This window comes from Bos taurus, chromosome X (assembly GCF_002263795.3).
Source record: "Bos taurus isolate L1 Dominette 01449 registration number 42190680 breed Hereford chromosome X, ARS-UCD2.0, whole genome shotgun sequence".
NCBI lineage: Eukaryota > Metazoa > Chordata > Mammalia > Artiodactyla > Bovidae > Bos > Bos taurus.
This window is the reverse complement of record NC_037357.1, coordinates 50,129,800-50,150,437: the sequence shown is the minus strand read 5'-3', so window position 1 is coordinate 50,150,437 and position 20,638 is coordinate 50,129,800. Positions and strand designations below refer to the sequence as shown.

Genomic DNA, 20,638 nt, shown 5'->3' with positions numbered 1-20,638 from the left:
CCTGCTTATATTTCTCAAGATCTATAGGCCCCTTCCTATATGTAGTCGGTACTAACTACAGGGTTTTAATCTACTGCACCTGTCACTTCCAAGGAGGTTCCCTCTGTTTTAGCTTCTGTTTGCTGGTCTCTTCAGTGTCTATTTTCCACCCTGACACAAGGGGGCGGTGGTGGACACTTTTTTAGGCTCACTTGTTCAGTTGTGCTGTGGGGAGGGAGGGACTCTTTGCCACCCCATGGACTGCAGCCTACCAGGCTCCTCAGTCCATGGGATTTTCCAGGCAAGAGTACTGGAGTGGGGTGCCATCACCTTCTCCAAGTAGAAGATGAAGCAGTGCTAAAACGAGAGAGCATAACAGATCCTGTGCAGTTACTAAGCTGAGAAACTAGATGTACTGTTCCTGAACTCAGTCTTAGACACTGCACCAGAAAACTCTGGGCCAGATACTAGGTTATAGCCCCTGGCTTGTCTAGCCCTTCTATACTGCAGAATAGATTAATACTTCTATTGCTCCTCTCTGGTTTATTGCCTTTTATTTTCAAAGGACAGATTCTCAGAACCCTTTTGATGATCTTCAGATCATTTGGACACTTTCTAAGAAATGATGCTGTTAAGACACTGGCTTCCCAAGTGACACTAGTGGTAAAGAATCCCCCTGCCAATGTAGGAGATGCAAGAGAAGAGAGTTAGATGCCTGGGTTGGGAGGATCCCCTGGAGAAAGAAATGGCAAGCCACTCCAATATTCTTGTCTAGACACTAAAGTAGAGTTACTGGTTCTTTGGGAGATTTCAAACAGCCCCTTTGCAGATTCAAACCCTGTGGGGGGACAGGAATGAGGATGATCCCTGTTTTACAGATAGAAGAACCAAGGCCCAGAGGTAAAGTGATAAGTCACATGAGTTAGAAATTCAACCACCATTATCCCAAGTACCCATAGAGAGTTAGAATTTTGGTTGTTTTTCTGAGATGGAGTACCTACAGTGGAAAGACCCTTCTAACTAAAAGGTCAGAAGATGTATCTGTTCTTAGCTCTGATAACAACTCATTCTGTGGCCTTGGGTCCCTGGTACAATGTCTGTATTTGTAAATTGAACTAGGACTGTGGTTTTTAAGGCCATTTTAAACTCTAAGATACTGTGATTTTAGGACTCTTAGCTTGAGTTCCACTCATCCCACTGGATTTCCTTTCAGAGTGTAAACATTTGATTTTTTCCTCCCTTGACAGGGGCATCTTTCATGTTCTGGACATGATGAAAATGGACATGGTGAACTATATTATTCAGAGCCTCTGACCCTACCTGAAGGAACATTCTATCATTTATGAATGAACTAAATTCCAGAAACTCCTCAACAAGCAACCCAGTATGGTCAAAATTTAAAGACAGAAGAGGGGGAGATTTGACTTTGGGTATGATTTCTTACAGTGATAGGGTATTTTCTATGTTTTTAAATAGTTTCTCCCTATTGGGCAGGTGGCTAGGACATGGGATAGGAAGAAGGAACATTTCTCCAAGACAAAAGATGTACAAAAGAATTTATTTATTGAGGAAGAATATATCCTCAAGCCTTAGTTTTCAAGCCTTGGTGTTTCAAGATATTTACTTATCCTTTCTATGTCATAGATCTCCTTGATTGCACCACAAAATGGCTAACAAAATTCAAGTTCTCCTGACTCTCCCAGCTCCTCCAGCATGGCCCATTCATCTCCAAATTGGGCAGTGGACAACCCCCAACTTCCCATTTCCACAATGGTGCTACGCCAGGGATACCTGAACCTTCTTCTCTGGGATCTTGACAGTAAAGAGTTTCCCGAGGTAGGAATGTACGTTAGAATATTTCCTTTTTGTTTTGTATTCAATACCTTTACTAGAACACTCTTCTGACAGCTTGCTTTTCCCTGCCTCACCAGAGTCTGCTGATGAATAGAATCTGGCTGCAGGACATGGAGTCCCAATTGAAGCAGTTAACCATTCTGGCCTCAGTCTTGCTAGTGGCTGGAAGTTTCTCTGGACATGTTTTATTCAGCTCGACTGAATTTGTGAATAAACTGAAACACATAACCAAGGCCCTGACAGACGAATTTAACTCCAGGTAAACTTCATAGAGGCATCCCCGGTGGCTCAGTGGTAAAGAATCTGCCTGCCAATGCAGGAGACTCAGATTTGATCCTTGAGTTGGGAAGATCTCCTGGAGTAGGAAATGGCAACCCACTCCAGTACTCTTGCCTGGAGAATCCCGTGGATTGAGGAGCCTGGTGGGCTACAGTCCATAGGATTGCAAGAGTCAGACACGACTTAGCGACTAAATAACATGAACAAAAAACTACCTAGATCTTTCTCTGAGTTGAAAATAATATGTGGGGTTTGGAACTTAGGCAGTTAATATATTACTGCCTTACTTTTTATCATAAACCACACAAAAGACCTTGGGCATCATCTGCAAAGGTCGTTGGTGTCTTTTGATAAATTGTATTAAAGTTTGTGATGGAAACAAAACCTATTTCCAAGGAGGTGAGTGTGGAACCTAGTTTGCTATGAATGATTCAGTACTGTGTTTGCTTAAAATGAGTTATTATGTACTTAAATAAGTGACACTGGATTTGTGTATGTATAACCAGAAGTTGATCACTTGGTCAATAATATGTATCCATAATTTGCTTCATGCAGGGCACTTCAGCTAATGTACAAAGAAGAACTGGAGCTTCCGATCTCAATATATTTACAATTCAAGTGGTGAACTAGGGAAAATAACCACAGAAAATGCCTAAGAAATCTTAAAACAGAATTTGAATAAAGTTTATGGGACTAAAGAACACTGAGTAGATCCAAGAATGGAACTGAACCCTTGTCTGATTTGTTTCAATTGAAGTGGAGAATAGTATGAATTAGTTAATATGTATGAATTAGTTGACACCTTGAGGGTAACAATAAAATGATTTCAAACACTGCGTCCTCTGTTAGTGGTGCAGAACTGGAATTCTTTTGTGAGTGGACCTGGCTTCTGGTGTTGGACTCTCTGGGCTTTGCTCCTACACCAAGGCCCCTCTGCTTTCTGTCCTTCATTATCTAGGCCTAAATAGGCTATGGTGAGTGTGAGTGAACAAATGTCTCAGAAAATCCACAAATACCTCAAAGACATGGGCCTAACTGCCCTGAGTAGTGAAAAGAAAGATTTTTTTATAGGCTAACTTCAGATCATTGCCAGGAAAGAGAACAGTTTGTAACATTATTGTTAAGAGTTATATGGTGGTGGTGATGGGGAAGGGTGGCAAGAATGTGGAAGGTGAGAAGGTGGATACAAGATTGGAAGTCAGTTGTGAAGCCATTCAAAGCTGGAATGATCATTGGGAAAGTCTTTTGGCTTTAGTTTCCTTATGTATAATGCACATAATTGAAGTAAATTTCTTTCAGTTTGAAAAGTGAACATATGGTTTTAAGGTCAGCTAGGATGTGTAACTTGCAGGTGCTAGTGCTGAGTGATTCTTGGTCATTCTCTAACTATAACCCAAGGCCTGTGATGGGAAACACTTTCTCTATCCCATGCTTTAAGTTACCATGATCGTCCCTACTTCCCTCTAAGGAACTGATGCTAATTTAGGCCACAGGATATATTCCATGCTAGAATGGAAGCAGTGAACTTGACCGCCTTGCTTCTAATTTTTCTACCTTGACATAGTCTGATTTGGCTCTGTAGACCCAGACTTGGTACACTGGCTACAATGTGTGTCTTTAGAATTTCAAGTACAATGTCTAGGATCCTCTAGTTAGGTCTTGCACACCTGGAGCTCACTTAGCACCACATTAACATTATAAATACCCAGAAACTTATTGGCTGGACATCTTTGAATAATGCATTGTCTTTGGGAGCTTGATAGCATTCCTTCTTCCAAAAGAAAAGAAAGAAATCTCATTAATATGGTTTACCTAAATGAGTGGGTAGGTCAGTGAAAATCTCAGTTAATTTAAATGTTGGCTAACAGAGAGTGCAAAGGCATTGTGAATTTCTTCTGAAAACTGTTTGATCTTTCCAACTCTTTTCTTGCTAGCAGATCAGTGGATCCACTTGTTTCTCATAGGTTGTTTGGTTCTCGGGATGCAGAATCTCTGCTAGACCTCTCTGCTGTCCTTATTCTCATCAAGGGGGAGTTGACAAAACTAGGTTGGAAGCTTTTCAGTCTGATGTGTCACAATCAGCAGGTATTTAGCCCCTATTATGATGAAATCCTTAGATATAATCCCTCCAGCTCAGGCACAAGAAACAGAAGTGGAGTCTATCTGATAGTTCCAGACCACAGTCTGGCAACAGGGACCCAGGAGAGAGGGCTAAGTATATTCCTGGGATGACATCACCTGTGCCCCGCAGAGTAGCCTCTTCCTCACTTCAACCTGGACTCAGGGCTGTAGGGTTCCAGCATGTAAATACAAACTGGCCCAGCCCCCTTCATAATAAACTTCTGTGCTGCAAGAAAACCTCAGTTCCTTCTGTGTTGCAACTGAACCCAGGTTTTGTGCCCTTATCCCCTATTATCTGAGAACCAGTGATCCCTCAGTTCTCCTTCACTGGCTGATCATTCTTCAGGATGCTGGCTTGAGCAGGCATCAGGGCATCGGCTGCTAGCATTGTTTCCTCCAATGGAAAATCATTTCCTTGAGGGCTGTGAAAATTTTCTGTGGAATTTTTTCAAAGTATGAGTTCTGGAAGTATAAAGGCTTCTAGAGGTTGGGAATACGCTGAGTTACAAATCAGGGGAAGACATAGAATCCTATTTCCAGTATCACATTCTCCCTATAATTTTATTTTATTTTTTATTTATTTATTTTTTCTCCCTATAATTTTAAAACTGCAGTAATAGTAAGAGCCCCCACATCCTGTTCTGGCTTGGGGGGCGTGAAGCAGTATGCAAAATTGAGGACTGGATGAAAGTCAATATTGGCTGCCAACAAGCATTCATTTGAGGATAGTTCTCAGCCTCAATGGGCACACGCTCTCTCTCTTTCTCTCTTTAGTGATCTTGGGGTAAGTTTTAGACTGTCTCAAACCAATTCCAAATGCAAGCACTTAGGTCACAGACACTTGTTTCAAGTTCATCTCTGGTTCCATTCTGTAGCTAAATCTTCTACTGTCACATTTCTAGGCTTAGAACACTTTTATCTTCTTGAGATAAATGACCTGGGTACTCAAGAGTGGGACAACCACCGTGTTTCTGCCCACTTGCAGTCTAAGCCTCTAATTCCCAGATTGTGATTGTCAACTCATTTGGCATCACAAATGACAGATGTCCTAGATTCACAAATATCTAGGCTTGTTTTCTTCAGTTGTAGATATTCACCCTATCATTTGAACTTTGACTGTGTGGATCACAACAAACAGTTTAAAATTCTTAAAGAGATGGGAATAACAGACCACCTGACCTTCCTCCTGAGAAATCTGTATGCAGGTCAAGAAGCAAGAGTTAGAACCACATATGGAACAACTGACTGGTTCCAAATCATTAAAGGAGTACGTCAAAGCTGTATATTGTCACCCTGCTTATTAAACGTATATGCAGAGTACAACATGAGAAATGCTGGAATGGATGAAGCACAAGCTGGAATCAAGATTGCTGGGAGGAATATCAATAACCTCACATATGCAGTTGACACCTCACTTATGGCAGAAAGCGAAGAACTAAAGAGCCTCTTGATGAAAGTGAAAGAAGAGAGTGAAAAAGTTGGCTTAAAACTCAACATTCAGAAAACTAAGATCATGGCATCTGGTCCCATTGCTTCACAGAAAATAGATGGGGAAACAGTGGAAACAGTGACAGACTTTATTTTGGGGGGCTCCAAAGTCACTGCAGATGGTGGCTGTAGCCATGAAATTAAAAGACACTTGCTCCTTGGAAGAGAAGTTATGACCAACCTAGACAGCATATTAAAAAGCAGAGATATTACTTTGTCAACAAAGGTCCATCTAGTCAAAGCTGTGGTTTTTCCAGTAGTCATGTATGGATGTGAGAGCTGGATTATAAAGAAAGCTGAGCACTGAAGAATTGATGCTTTTGAACTGTGGTGTTGGAGAAGACTATTGAGAGTCCCTTGGACTGCAAGGAGATTCAACCAGTCCATTCTAAAGGAGATCAATCCTGGTTGTTCTTTAGAAGGACTGATGCTGAAGCTGAAACTCTAATATTTTGGTCACCTGATGTGAAGAACTGACTCCTTTGAAGAGACCCTGATGCTGGGAAAGATCTAAGGCAGAAGGAGAAGGGAATGACAGAGGATGATACGGTTGGATGGCATCACCGACTCATGGACATTAGTTTGAGTAAACTCCGGGATTTGGTGATGGACAGGGAGTCCTGGCGTGCTCCAGTCCATGGGGTTGCAAAGAGTAGGACACGGCTGAGTGACTGAAATGAACTGAAGTGACCCTATCATTTACAGGCCAACTACAACAGACCACCAGCAATCTAGGAATGTAGGGGGAAAATTAGCTCACCTTTGGACTTTTTTGAAATGGACAGGAGAAAAAAAAATTCACTTGTGGGATATTATAACTGGATGGGGAGAAAATGTCCTCACCATTTCAGGGAATGGGAAGAGCTGAGTATAATTTACTTAATCCAAGAATAATAACAGATGGGATCTGGGTTCCATTAGTCCCAGGGTAATTTTTCTAGAAAATGGATCCCAGGTGGTTGCTATAGCTACTTGAATAGAGTGATATCTTTATTGACAGAATATAAGGCACACAGAGGAAGGAGCCTGGCAGGCTATAGTCCATGGGGTCACAAAGAGTCAGGCATGACTGAGTGACTGAGCAAGGTACAGAGGGAAGCTGGGGAATGGATCATTCAAGGGTTCTAGTCTTGTGACTTAGTTTTAGGAAAGAGACAATGGCTGGTTAATGTGTATTTTATAAACAGGCTGTGAATTTTTTCTGGCTGGATTTTCTAATCTGATTTGCCATTATTAAATACATTTTAAAAATCTTCATTTTGGAGTCCTGATTGTTTTATATAAAAATGTACTCTGAAGGGATCCCTGTGGAAATGACTGTTGGTGGCAGGAGTGTTGGTGGATACAGACATTAGACTGAAATGAAATTTTGCTTTATACTTTACAATTGAAATTTGGTATAATTGACTTCTTTGAGATTCTGAATTAGTTTTATATCTCCACATGGAGGAGAGAGAAATCTTAAACAGGGAAAGATGGCTCCATTCAATCCTGCTCACCATTTAAGGGGAAAATATATAATATATACACACCCTGAAATGGTGAGGACATTTTCCCCCATCCAGTTATAATATCCCACAAGTGAATTTTTATTTTCTTCTGTCCAATTCAAACAAGTCCAGAGGTGAGTATGTGTGTATGTGTTTCAGCTTTTCTTCAACTCAAGCTAAAGAAAAAGCCCAGAAATGTGCAAAGATGTTCCTTTAACTCACTTAACCAGAGTAAACAAACAAAAAACAGAAACATGGTGTCTGACCCTTGAATACTCATGTCATTTCTCTCAAGAAAAATGAAGTGTTCTCATCCTCAAAATGTGACAAAAAGATTGGTTCAGCTGTAGGATGGGACCTGTATTCACAGGCGGATACTTTACCAGTGATCCACCTGGATTGGCAGTATGTGCACACGATTAAATATTTACTTAAAATTAATTAAATTTACTAAAATTAAATTAAATTTACTAAAAATTAATTAAATAAAAGCCAGTTTCTGTGGCATGCTTGTGTTTCATTCAACCTAGAAGAAACCCCCATTTTTACAATTTTGTGTATCCTTCCAGAGATATTCTCTGCAAATGCAAGTGCACATTATAATGTTATGATTACATACAGGCCAGGCACTCTTTTAAACTTTGTACGTATCAGATCAGATCAGATCAGTCGCTCAGTCGTGTCCGACTCTTTGCGACCCCATGAATCCCAGCACGCCAGGCCTCCCTATCCATCACCAACTCCCAGAGTTCACTCAGACTCACGTCCATCGAGTCAGTGATGCCATCCAGCCATCTCATCCTCTGTCGTCCCCTTCTCCTCCTGCCCCCAATCCCTCCCAGCATCAGGGTCTTTTGCAATGAGTCAACTCTTCGCATGAGGTGGCCAAAGTACTGGAGTTTCAGCTTTACCATCAGTCCTTCCAAAGAAATCCCAGGGCTGATCTCCTTCAGAATGGACTGGTTGGATCTCCTTGCAGTCCAAGGGACTCTCAAGAGTCTTCTCCAACACCACAGTTCAAAAGCATCAATTCTTCGGCTCTCAGCCTTCTTCACAGTCCAACTCTCACATCCATACATGACCACAGGAAAAACCATAGCCTTGACTAGATGAACCTTTGTTGGCAAAGCAATGTCTCTGCTTTTGAATATGCTATCTAGGTTGGTCATAACTCTCCTTCCAAGGAGTAAGTGTCTTTTAATTTCATGGCTGCAGTCACCATCTGTAGTGATTTTGGAGCCCAGAAAAATAAAGTCTGACTCTGTCTCCACTGTTTCCCCATCTATTTCCCATGAAGTGGTGGGACCATGCCATGATCTTCGTTTTCTGAATGTTGAGCTTTAAGCCAACTTTTTCACTCTCCACTTTCACTTTCATCAAGAGGCTTTTGAGTTCCTCTTCACTTTCTGCCATAAGGGTGGTGTCATCTGCATATCTGTTATTGATATTTCTCCCAGAAATCTTGATTCCAGCTTGTGCTTCTTCCAGTCCAGCATTTCTCATGACGTACTCTGCATATAAGTTAAATAAACAGGGTGACAATATACAGCCTTGATGAACTCCTTTTCCTATTTGGAACCAGTCTGTTGTTCCATGTCCAGTTCTAACTGTTGCTTCCTGATCTGCATACAAATTTCTCAAGAGGCAGATCAGGTGGTCTGGTATTCCCATCTCTTGAAGAATTTTCCACAGTTGATTGTGATCCACACAGTCAAAGGCTTTGGCATAGTCAATAAAGCAGAAATAGATGTTTTCCTGGAACTCTCTTGCTTTTTCGATGATCCAGCGGATGTTGGCAATTTGATCTCTGGTTCCTCTGCCTTTTCTAAAACCAGCTTGAACATCAGGAAGTTCACGGTTCACATACTGCTGAAGCCTGGCTTGGAGAATTTTGAGCATTACTTTACTAGCGTGTGAGATGAGTGCAATTCTGTGGTAGTTTGAACATTCTGTGGCATTGCCTTTCTTTGGGATTGGAATGAAAACTGACCTTTTCCAGTCCTGTGGCCACTGCTGAGTTTTCCAAATTTGCTGGCATATTGAGTGCAGCACTTTCACAGCATTGTCTTTCAGGATTTGGAATAGGTCAACTGGAATTCCATCACCTCCACTAGCTTTGTTCATATATGGTTTTATTTATTCCTCCACTGTTTATTTCCAGTGTATGTTTCCAGCTCTAGTGCAGGATGCTTGCCTAGAAAATTCCATGGATAGAGGAGCCTGGTGGGTTATAGTCCATGGGGTCACAAAGAGTTGGACACAACTGAGCACATATGCACAGGGCAGTGTGGCACAAGAAGTTCTAATGGGAGTTAGAACCTGTTTTGCTTTTTGTTTATCTTCTCTGGTTGAGTAAGTTAAGGGGACATCTTTGCACATTTCTGGACTTTTTATTTAGGTTGAGGTGAAGCAGGGGTTAAAGAAGTCCTTTTGAGGATTGTTTGAAGCCACTGGACTAGATTATCTTGAAAGGTTCCTGGGTTATTTTCTTACAGTGGCTGTAAAAATTACCATGAACCTGGTGGCTTAAAATAACACACATTTATTCTCTTCTAGCCCCAGAGGTCAAATACAAAATCGGCTTTACTAGGTGCAAACCAAGGTTTCTTAGCAAGGCCACTGTCCCTTTGGCAGGCTTTTTCTAGGGGAGAATTTCTTAAGTTGCCTTTTTAACATCTAGAGCTGCAGTATTATAGTCCTTGCCTTGTGACCCATTCATCCATCATCCAAGCCAACAGCATAGTATCTTGCCAGTCATAACACTGCCCTCCTTCTTCTGTGTCAAATGTCCTTCTCCTTTCCTCTTTATAAGGACTATTACATATAGGGATCACCAAGCTAGTCTCCTGGTGGCTCAGATGGTGAAGAATCTACCTACAATGTGGGAGACGTGGGTTCGATCCTTGGGTCAGGAAGATCCCCTGGAGAAGGGATTGGCTACCCACTCCAGTATTCTTGCCTGGAGAATTTCATGAGCAGAGGAGCCTGGCGGGCTATACTCATGGGGTCACAAAGAGTTGGACACGACTGAGCGAGTAACACTTTCACTTTTCGCTTTCAAGATAGTCTCCCCATCTCAAGATCCTTAACTTAATCACATATGCAAAGTCCCTTTTGCCAAATCAGATAACATTCACAGATTTCAGGCACTAGGGCGTGGATATCCTTAGAGGTCATTGTTCAGCAGACAACAGTCTGTCTTCTGACCCCTGCAAAGATTTAAATCCATCCATCATGCAAAACACATTCATCTCATCCCAATATCCCCCAAAGTCTCAACTTATTACATATAAAGTCCAGAATCTCACCTGTAAATCATTTAACCAGATATGTGAGAAACTGGGTATGATTCTCCCTGTGGCAAAAATTTTTTCCATCAGTGGGTCTGTGAACTAGTAAAAAAGTTACCTCTTCCCAAATTACAGTAGTGGGGTAGGTATAGGATAATAGTTACAGACATTCCCACTCCAAATGGGAGAAAATGAAGAAAAGAGTTATTGATTCCAAGCAATCTTGAAATCCAACCAGGTAAACTCCACCAGGCTACAAGGCCTGGAAATCATCTTCTGTTTCTGGAGATTCTGGCCTTTGTGCCTGAAGGTCTATACTTCACATCAAAGATTCTGTACTCAGAATCATCCTTCCATTTTTCTTGAATGATACTACATGTTTGTAGCTGAGTACTTTTTATCAATTTGTTTCCTGCATGTAGGTTTTCGGGAATCTAACACCCTTTTTCATTTATATGCTGAAAATTTGCTTATAAAACATGTCCTTAATATTTTTTTAAAAATAATTCATCATTCTTTATCAGAGACTTTTTGCATGGATAGACAAGATCTACTTAACTTCATTTTAATTTTTTAAAATAAATTTGTAGCATAGTTGAAAGCTTTTTCAGTCATATAGCTATTTTTTAATTCCTTTGATGATATCTATACCATGCCTCCAATGTACACAACCTACCTACTTGGTGCTGAAGAAGATGAGGAAGATGAAATCCTGCTGCAGACCTGGATATAGAGCTGTAAAAAATGGTAGTGTGTGAGGTCCAGGAAGAAGCACTGGAAAGGCGTGACCTCTGAGGAGAGAAGGGACTTAACAAGAACAGAATTAAGAAATTAGTGTCTTTTAATTAATTAATTTATTTATTGGACGTATGCTGCAACATGCGGGATCTTAGTTCCCCAAGAACTAAGGGAATCCACCCTAAGACCTGCTGCACTGGAAGTGCAGAGTCCTAACCAACCACTGAACGGCCAGGGAAATCCCACAAATAGAACTAAGTCAGAGGCATTTTCTATGGTGTCTTCTTTAAGCCAAATAAGCATTCAGTTATTCACAAGTTGTATAATTTTTGCATTTAAAAAATCAGTGAGAACTCCACTGGTTCTCCAGTGGTTAGGACTCAGTGCTTTCCCTTCCCTAGGTTGGGTTCACTCTCTGGTTGAGGAACTAAGATCCTGCAGTGCAAACTGCGTGGTCCCCACGCACCCACCCACAAATAATCAATGAATAGATTTAAACAGTTTCTGTACTACCAAAAAAATGAAATGTGTTAAAAGTAAATATTATAGACTTTATGCTACTATGCTTGATCAAAGAAGAGCTTTACTAATCAGTAGAGAAGTGGTTGCTACTGCCCCCTTGCTACTACTAACTGGATGGGGGGTTTAGTGAGGCACTGGAATCGGCTCCGCCAGGGTTTGCCCAAAGCCCTGGCTGAGCATTAAGACAGTGGAACTTGACTATCTACATAGCTGAACCTGCAGGAGGATCATTAACGCGGTTCTGAGAGCCTGGAGGCCTCTCCAGGCAGCTCTCCAGCCTGCCCCCATGAGGAACGGGAAGGGGGCACGGAGGCGACCGGAGGCCGGTCCGCGCGTTTGCAAGGACCCGGCGCCTGGGCGGCTGGCAGTCGGGCCGTGATCTTCTGATAGGGACGACAGAAGAGGTGGCGTGAAGTGATTAGGTGGGAAGGCAGCTCCTCGCCTCCCCCCCGCCCGTCTTCCTCTCGTGCCTACACCCGGGACACCCCAAACCCTGTCTGGAGGGCCGAGGCGAGGCCCGCCCCGCATCCCGCGAAGTCGTCTCTGGCGTGTCTTTCCTGCCTGACCTCCCTGCCAGGTCCCTCGAGGTTATGTTCGAGAGTTCCGTGGGGTCGAGCACCGCCCCCCCCCCACGCGCCTTCGTCTCTGGGGCCAGTTACAACACCCCGTTCCCCCCACACCCGTCGCTACCGACCAGTGTGGAGCCTCTGGCGTGTTTCTGGCTATGCGGCGGGGTGGAGACGGCTCCCCTGTGCGTTCTGCTTGCTTGCACGTCGCCCAGCGCCTCTCCCCGCCCTCTGCATCTCGGGCCTCCCCTCCGTCGGTCCAGCTCTTTCTCGCCTTCCTGGGTGGCCCTTCTAGCTTGTGCCCCGCTGCCCATTGGAGTTTCCCTTCCGTCCTCGGTGGCTGGGAGGGTGCCTGAGACCTGGGTGCAGGGAGGGCCCCGGGGTTTAGGAAAGAGAAGGGGCGATCGGGGAGCCAGGGTGTTCTGCCTGCTTTCCAGGGGACTGGGGTTGTCGGGCGGCAGTCGAACAGCACCCAGCGATCCCGAGTCACGGGCCCATAGTACCGAAGCCTGAAGCCTGCGTGCCCCAGGCGGTCGCGAATGGAGTATGGTGGTCCAAGCCCGGCGGCAGCCGTGGGGCGCTCTGCCCCCGCTTTGCTGCCTCGCTTTTCGCAGGTACCTAGCCTGTCCTAGGGTGGAGGTTTAAAAACTCCTGGGGAGGTCTCCCGTCCTCCTTGGGGTCGGGCCCGTGGGTAGTCAGGAGACTGGTCTCTTCTTCCCCGGATTCCCCCCGCCCCAAGGGGCCATGGCGCCGGCTGAGGCAGTCGGGTGGGAGCTACCCGGTGGCAGTTCGCTTGGCTGAGGCCGCTTGTTCCGCTGGTGCGACCGGCCTCCCTGGACGGAGGCGGAAATCTGCCTCCGCACTCCCCCCACCCTCCCAGCGCCTATGGAGTGTCCTTCAGTTCAGTTCAGTTCAGTCCTACTCTTTGTGACCCCATGAATCACAGCATGCCAGGCCTCCCTGTCCATCACCAACTCCTGGAGTTCACTCAAACTGATGTCCATCAAGTCGGTATGCCCTCCAGCCATCTCATCCTCTGTTGTCCCCTTCTCCTCCTGCCCTCAATCCCTCCCAGCATCAGGGTCTTTTCCAATGAGTCAACTCTTCACATGAGGTGGCCAAAGTATTGGAGTTTCAACTTTAGCATCAGTCCTTTCAATGAACACTCAGGACTGACCTCCTTCAGGATGGAGTGTCCTAGACAGCCCCTGATGGTTGGTGCCTGATGTCCCATCTGGAAACTTTCCAGATCATCAGGTCTGCTGTTTCCCTCTGGCTTGGCCTGCCAGAGGAACCCTCCTGGGCGAATGTACCTCACCAGCAGGGGGTCTCTCCTTGGAGTAGGAGGGGGCCTGAAATAAAAACCAAACTGGTAGGACTCTTAGAAGTGGATCACTCTGCTCCAGCATCCATGAAGAATGCTGTGAGAATTAATGTGAATTGCAGGATGCAGTGATCATTCATACTTCTGTTGCACTTGTGGTCCTGGGCCTCCTCCAGCTGCTAGGCCTATCTGAGTGTGGCTTGCTGATCCAAGTCCCCCGCCACTTTACACTACATGCATGCCCCCCCAACCCCCGCCCCGGCCAGGTTTGCGCTGATGGGGATGCCCTCGCAGGGCCTCCAGGCCCTCCTTCCCCCTAAGTATAGACATAGTGGCCCACGCCTTTGAGGTAGATGCCTGCCCTCATGCGTGATGGGAAGGAGGCGTCTGTAGGCGGTCCGCGCGCTTGAGGAGACCGGGTGCCTGGGCTGCCGGCAGTAGAGTTGGTGGCCTTCTGAAAGGGAAGACAGTGAGAAGGGGTGTCGTGAAGCAATCGGGTTGGAAGGCAGCTCCTCGCTTCCCCCTCGCCCGTCTCCGTGCGCCTACTCCCTGGACACCGTGAACCCGGTCTGGCCGTTCCAGGCAACGCCCGCCCCGCGTTGCGCGACGTCGTCTCTGGCGTGTCTCTCCCATCCAACCTCCCTGTCACGTCCTTCGAAGTTAGGTCCGAGGGTTCCGTGGGGCCGAGCACCTCCATGCTCCTTCGTCTCTGTGGCCAGTTACGACACCTCCTCCCCACCCCCACCCTGGTTGTGACCGACCGGCGCGTAGCGCGTAGCCTCCTGGGCATCTGGCGCAGAGCCTCAGGGCTACGCGGCGTGGCTCAGGCTGCTCCCCTGAAGGGGTGGCTTGCCTGCCTGTAGCCCAGCGCCTCTCCCCGCCCTCTGCGCCTCAGGCCTCTCCTCCGTCCGTTAGGCAATTTCTCGCCCTCCCCGCGTGTGGCCCTGCTCTCTCCTCCCCTTCCGCCCTTGGTGGCTGGGAGGGTGCCTGAGACGTGGGGAGGGTCCCGGGGTTTGGGAAAGAGAAGGGGCGATCGGGGAGCCAGGGGTTTCTGCCTGCTTTCCAGGGGACCGGGGTCGTCTTTGGGCGGCGGTCGACTAGCGCCCAGCGATCCCTAGTCACGGGCCCATAGCGCCTAAGCCTGCGTGCCCCGGGCGGTCTGTAGCTGGAGCCTGGTGGTCCAAGTCGGGGTGGCGGCTGTGGGGCGCTCCGCCCCTGCTTTGTCTGCCTCGCCTTTTGCAGTCACCAAGCCTGTCCTGGGGCGGAAGTTTAAAGACTCCTGGAGAGGCCGCCCGTCCGCCTTGGGGTCGGGCCCACGGGTAGTCAGGAGACGGGTCTCTTCCCCAGATTCCACCGCCCCAAAGGGCCGTGGCGCCCCCTCGTCACGGTCACCGCGGCTGAAGCAGTCGGGAGGGGGCTACCGGAGGCTGTTGGCTTGGCCACAGCCTCTTGTTCCCTTGCTTGTGACCCTCGTCCTGGAGGGAGGAGGGAAACCCCTCCGCACCACCCCCCCCGCCCCCCACCCCGGCCCCAGCGCCAATGCAGTGTCAGAGGCTGCCCCTGCTGGTCCCTGCCTGGTGCCCCATCTGGAAATTTCCAGACCATCAGGTCTGCTGTTTCCTTCCTGGGCATCCTCCTGGGTGAATGTGCCTCACCAGGGGCGGGTCTCTCTTGGGATGGGAGAGGGGCTGAAATAAAAACCAAATTGGTAGGACTCTTCGCAGTGGATCACTCTGCTCCAGCATCTATGAAGAATGGTGTGAGAATTAATGTGAATTACAGGATGCAGTGATCATTCACACTTCCTTTGCCCTGGGGTTGTGGCCCTGGGGTTCCTCCAGCTGCTAGGCTTATCTGAGTGTGGCTTGCTAATCAAAGGCCTGCGCACCCTGCTACCCCAGTGTTGCTCTGCTGGGGGTGTCCTCTCAGGGCCTCCAGGCCCTCCATCCCACTAAGTGCAGACATGGTGGCCCCTGCCTTTGTGGAAGATGCCTGGGAATGCTGCCCACGAGAGAGAAGATAGGAAGACAGTTACATAGAGGCCCTGGCTGTGGCCTCTGTGATCGGCCCCCCTCGGCAGCTTCCACGTGCTTCAAGCAGTCTTTGGGTGTGCCCCTCTGGGATGTCCAGCATGGGGAACATCTTGCACTTCCCGTGGTGCATGTGGCGCCAATCTGAAGGTGGTCCCCGCCCTGCTATTGGCCTAGTCAGGCTTTCCCCACTCCTCTGCGGCCCTCTCCCCACTGTTTTTTCAACTACTAACTGGGGACTTCCCAGGCTGGAGGGGGGGTGTGCTTCCCTGATAGGGGGAGGAGGCTTCCCTCTTAGGGAACCTGATGACTAAGTGGTAAAGAATCAGCCTGCAATGCAGAAGACCCGGGTTAGAGCCTTCCTTCCACTGGGAAGAGGCCCTGGAGAAGGAAATGGCAACCCACTCCAGTATTGCCTGGGAAATCCCATGGACAACAGAGCCTGGCAGGGCTACTGCCCATGGGGTCCAAAAGAGTCCGACATGGCTGAGTGACTAAATATGCCATGACATAAATGTGACAAAGTAGACAAGAGATCAACAAATAATACACCTAAAAAGGAAAATACCCCTACAATAAACCTCTAGACAGATGCCAAATCACATTAGCTTAAAAAAGAAAATTAGGAGATATAATAAGTGAGAAAGTCAGTTTGAAGAAAATTTTATGTGATAGTAACTTTTAAAAATAATATACAGACATCCTAAATACTTTAAAGTATTTTAGGTAGGTAAGCACATTGAGTGAGTGAGTGAAGTCGCTCAGTCGTGTCCGACTCTTTGCGACCCCATGGGTTGTAGCCTACCAGGCTCCTCTGTCCATGGGATTTTCCAGGTAATAGTCCTGGAGTGGGTTGCCATTTCCTTCTCCAGGGGATCTTCCCAGCCCAGGGATCGAACCCAGGTCTCCCACATTGTAGACAGATGATTTACTGTCTGAGCCACCAGGGAAGAGCCAAGGACAAATACATTTGGAAAGTTTGCACCAACCTAGTAAATACTGGATACCTAAGAGTCACGGTGATGGAATCATATAGATGGAAGATGCAGAATGACTTTATTTTCTAAATACACATTTAGAGTGTTTAATATTTTGTAATTAGCAAAATCTGTTGAGTGAAACACTAGAAAATATATAATAATAAATTGACCAAACATTCACATGTATTTTTAGGTTTTCTTGAAGGTTTAATTCAGTGTGTGTGTAATTTTTGTCTTATACTTCCATCATCCAAAATGTTCACAACTCCTGTGCAGATTTCTCTTTAGCTCATTCAGGAGATGAATTTCTTCTCTTAAGTCACAGAGACTCAAGAAGAATTTGCTGTTAGGATACAGAAAACTCCAGAAAGTTCTGCCTGATGCCCTGTCTTCACTCCCTCTCCCTTGTTAAGTAAGCTGGTCTGAGACTTCCAGAGTTCCAATTCTGTCCCTGACAAACAGGGAACATCCATCCACATTGTCCACATTTTTCAAAAGGAAGCAGCATGACTTTTCCCCCTACTATTATTTCAGTGACCACTAAGCTCTGCTTCCTATGTCCTTTATGCTTTCTATTTCTGTCCCTGGTATGCCCTCCCTGGAATGGGCTGAACTGTCATGCAGCTACTTTCAGTTCTTTTTGCAACTTTGATCATCCTTCAGAAAAATCCCATAATATGACAGCGGGAGTTTATTAAAAACTATCCATGGTGATATCATGTTCATTCAGTAGAGCTCAGTCCCAGTGTCTGCATCTCCGTGCAGCATCTGAATGACTCCTGACAAACTCTTATATTTCATTAAGCTTCAGCAGCCTCAGAGAGGGCCAGGACCTGGCGATTCTACATATCAGAGTCCTGATCAGAACACGAGAAGGAGGAGAATATGAAGCAGGAGGCACAGGGCCTGGCATGCAGCAGGCCCTCAGGGTTCCCTGGATTTGTAGATCCAAGTAACTGGGCCCCAGGCCTCCTGATTCTAGCTAATTGCTTCTGCATGGGTGGCTTGGTTTCTAAGGGTTCTCTCAGTGTTACACTGGTAGCAAAGTGAGGGTGGGGGGAGGGCAGTAAGAACTGGGAGCTCAGTTTCCTCTGGCCCCTAGGGCTCTCCTCTCTCTCCTTGGAAAAGGAACTTCTTTTGAGGACTCATCTTTCTTGTGTGGCCCTGACAAGGTGATGTGGGGGCTACTCTTGGTTTCCTTGACTGTTTGCCTATCCCTCAAACTCTCCTCACACTCTGTGAAGACATGGTCACTGCCCACAAGCCAAACTGGGTGAGTCAGTCACCATGAGGTCTTGACTTTAGGACCCTATATGGTAGGTGGGATTGAGGGATCCTCCCCACCCCAACCCACAGGACACCCAGTGGACTCCCCTTCACACAGACGATGGTGGTACAACGGCTCAGATGGATTGTTTTCCACTCTTCTAAGGATGTGGGTTGAATGAGCCCTAAGACACATGCCATGATTACATGTGAGGAACCTCTCCTCTTGTGGCTAAGTCATGGCTGATGTAGAATCCTCCCTCTGCTGAAGGGGAAAGGCTCTAATCATGTGATTCCTTGAGTCTTGCAGAACTCTAGGTTCCTAACTACTCCTTCAAAATCTCTGCACTAAAAGACCTGACTAAACTCAAGCATGGCTTCTAGCAGTTTAAGGCTATGTCCTAGAGATAATCCCAGCCCCGCCTCCTCAGCTTTAATTATATCCTTGAAAAAGCTCAATGCTAACAATAGAATTTGCTGTTTGTTCCATCTAAAACTTGGTAGTAGACAGATATTCCCCAGTACTCACTCTTTGAGCAATTAGATATCTTACAGTTATAATCCTTTCTCTTCAATTTGGGATAAAAACATTGCCTCAAGGACCTGAGAATCATCTCTGTGAAGTGCAAACATTCAGGGAGATAACCCTCCCTGTTGTTCCCAGTCCCTATGAAATGATAAGGGCCTAACTTCAGTGAGGACATTGTTTCAATTTACACCACTGCTTCCGGTCATGAATACAAGAGAAGACTATTTCTCTTCCAGAGAAGTGAAAGAGTGAAAGTGTTACTCTTATAGTCAGGTACAACTCTTTGCAACCTCATGGACTGTAGCCTGCCAGGTTTCTCCGTCCATGGATTTCTCCAGGCAAGAATACTGGACTGTGTAGTCATTCTGTTCTCCAGGGGATCTTCCCAACCCAGAGATCGAACTCAGGCCCCCCACATTGCAAGTAGATTCTTTACCATCTGAGCCACCAGGGAAGCCCCACATAAGTGCTAATTAGCAAATCCAAGTAGCTGCATCATAGGAACTAACCCCCTACTCCACCCACATTCAAACACCCCTCAGTGACTTTCCCTTAGCATTCACCCATCTGTAAAAATGTCTCCAGTCTTCTTTTCTGGGATTCAAGTTCAGTTCACACTGGACAGTTTACAAGTTCAATTCACAGTGGGCTTCCTTCCTATATGCTGTTGTTCAGTTGCTCAATCGTGTCCAACTCTTTGCAACTAGTGCTTTGCCTTGTTTGCCTTTGATACCTCTCAGGATAAATATTTGGAGAGAGGGGAAGTAACTGGCGTGGAGAATGTTGGAAATCTTGAGATTCATAATTGGATGAGGGAAGGGCAGAGAAACCACCCTTACCTTTGAATCCTCACATGAACTATTCAGGGTGGACTGTATTACTCTCATTGAAGTTTCTTGACACTTGATTTATGACCAAGCATATTCTGGAATGTTCCAGCCCCAGTTGTTATATGTAGTGTTCTACTCTGAATTAATTTTATCACTCATGTTGTTCAAAACTTCTCCATCTAACTGATTTTTTTTTTTTTTTTGGTCTGTTTTACTTGTAATTCAGTGAGCTGTTAAAATACCTCACTGTGACTGTGTATTTGTTTATTTCACCATTTACTTCTGTCAATTTTTGCCGCATGTATTTTGACTCCTATGATAAGAAGTGCATAAATTTGAATTGCTTTATTAATATATTCTTATCAAATCAAACCTTTTATAATTATGAAATGTTTCTTTTCTACAGTATAGTTTCCTTAAACTATTTCTCTCATTGATGTGGTTATAACAATTTGATATCTTTTATTACTTTTGTATATTTCTCAATCATGATCTTTTCAAATACTTCTCTATTCTTCTCTTTCTTGAACTCCAATGAAATGTGTATTAGATTTATTCACCTCTCCTTTAACTCTCATCTACTCTCTTTTGGTACTTTCTATCATTATGTCTCTCCAGGTTACATTCTGTACAGTTTCTTTAGACCTATATTTCATTTTTCTAATTCTTCTTTCAAGTAGGAAAATTATCTTTGAGCTTTGAACCACAGCACAAAATATTCAGGGTATATTTTATTATGCCTCTAGAATATTAAATGGACTGGAATGGGTGAATTTAACTCAGATGACCATTATATCTACCACTGTGGGCAGGAATCCCTTAGAAGAAATGGAGTAGCCATCATGGTCAAGAGTCCGAAATGCAGTACTTGAATGCAATCTCAAAAAAGCCAGAATGATCTCTGTTCGTTTCCAAGGCAAACCATTCAATATCACAGTAATCCAAGCCTATGCCCCAACCAGTAACACTGAAGAAGCTGAAGTTGAACGGTTCTATGAAGACCTACAAGACCTTTTAGAACTAACACCCAAAAAAGATGTCCTTTTCATTATAGGGGACTGGAATGCAAAAGTAGGAAGTCAAGAAACACCTGGAGGAACAGGCAAATTTGGCCTTGGAATACGGAATGAAGCAGGGCAAAGACTAATAGAGTTTTGCCAAAAGAAGGCACTGGTCATAGCAAACACCCTCTTCCAACAACACAAGAGAAGATTCTACACATGGACATCACCAGATGGTCAACACCGAAATCAGCTTGATTATATTCTTTGCAGCCAAAGATAAAGAAGCTCTATACAGTCAGCAAAAACAAGACCAGGAGCTCACTCTGGCTCAGATCATGAACTCCTTAT

The 20,638-nt window shown here is 45.5% G+C and overlaps 1 pseudogene; it reads left to right on the top strand.

Moving 5' to 3' along the window:
- The first annotated feature begins 1,223 nt into the window (after positions 1-1,223).
- On the top strand, positions 1,224-4,429 carry LOC100138021 (T-complex protein 11 X-linked protein 2-like; annotated as a pseudogene).
- The last annotated feature ends 16,209 nt before the right edge of the window (positions 4,430-20,638 follow it).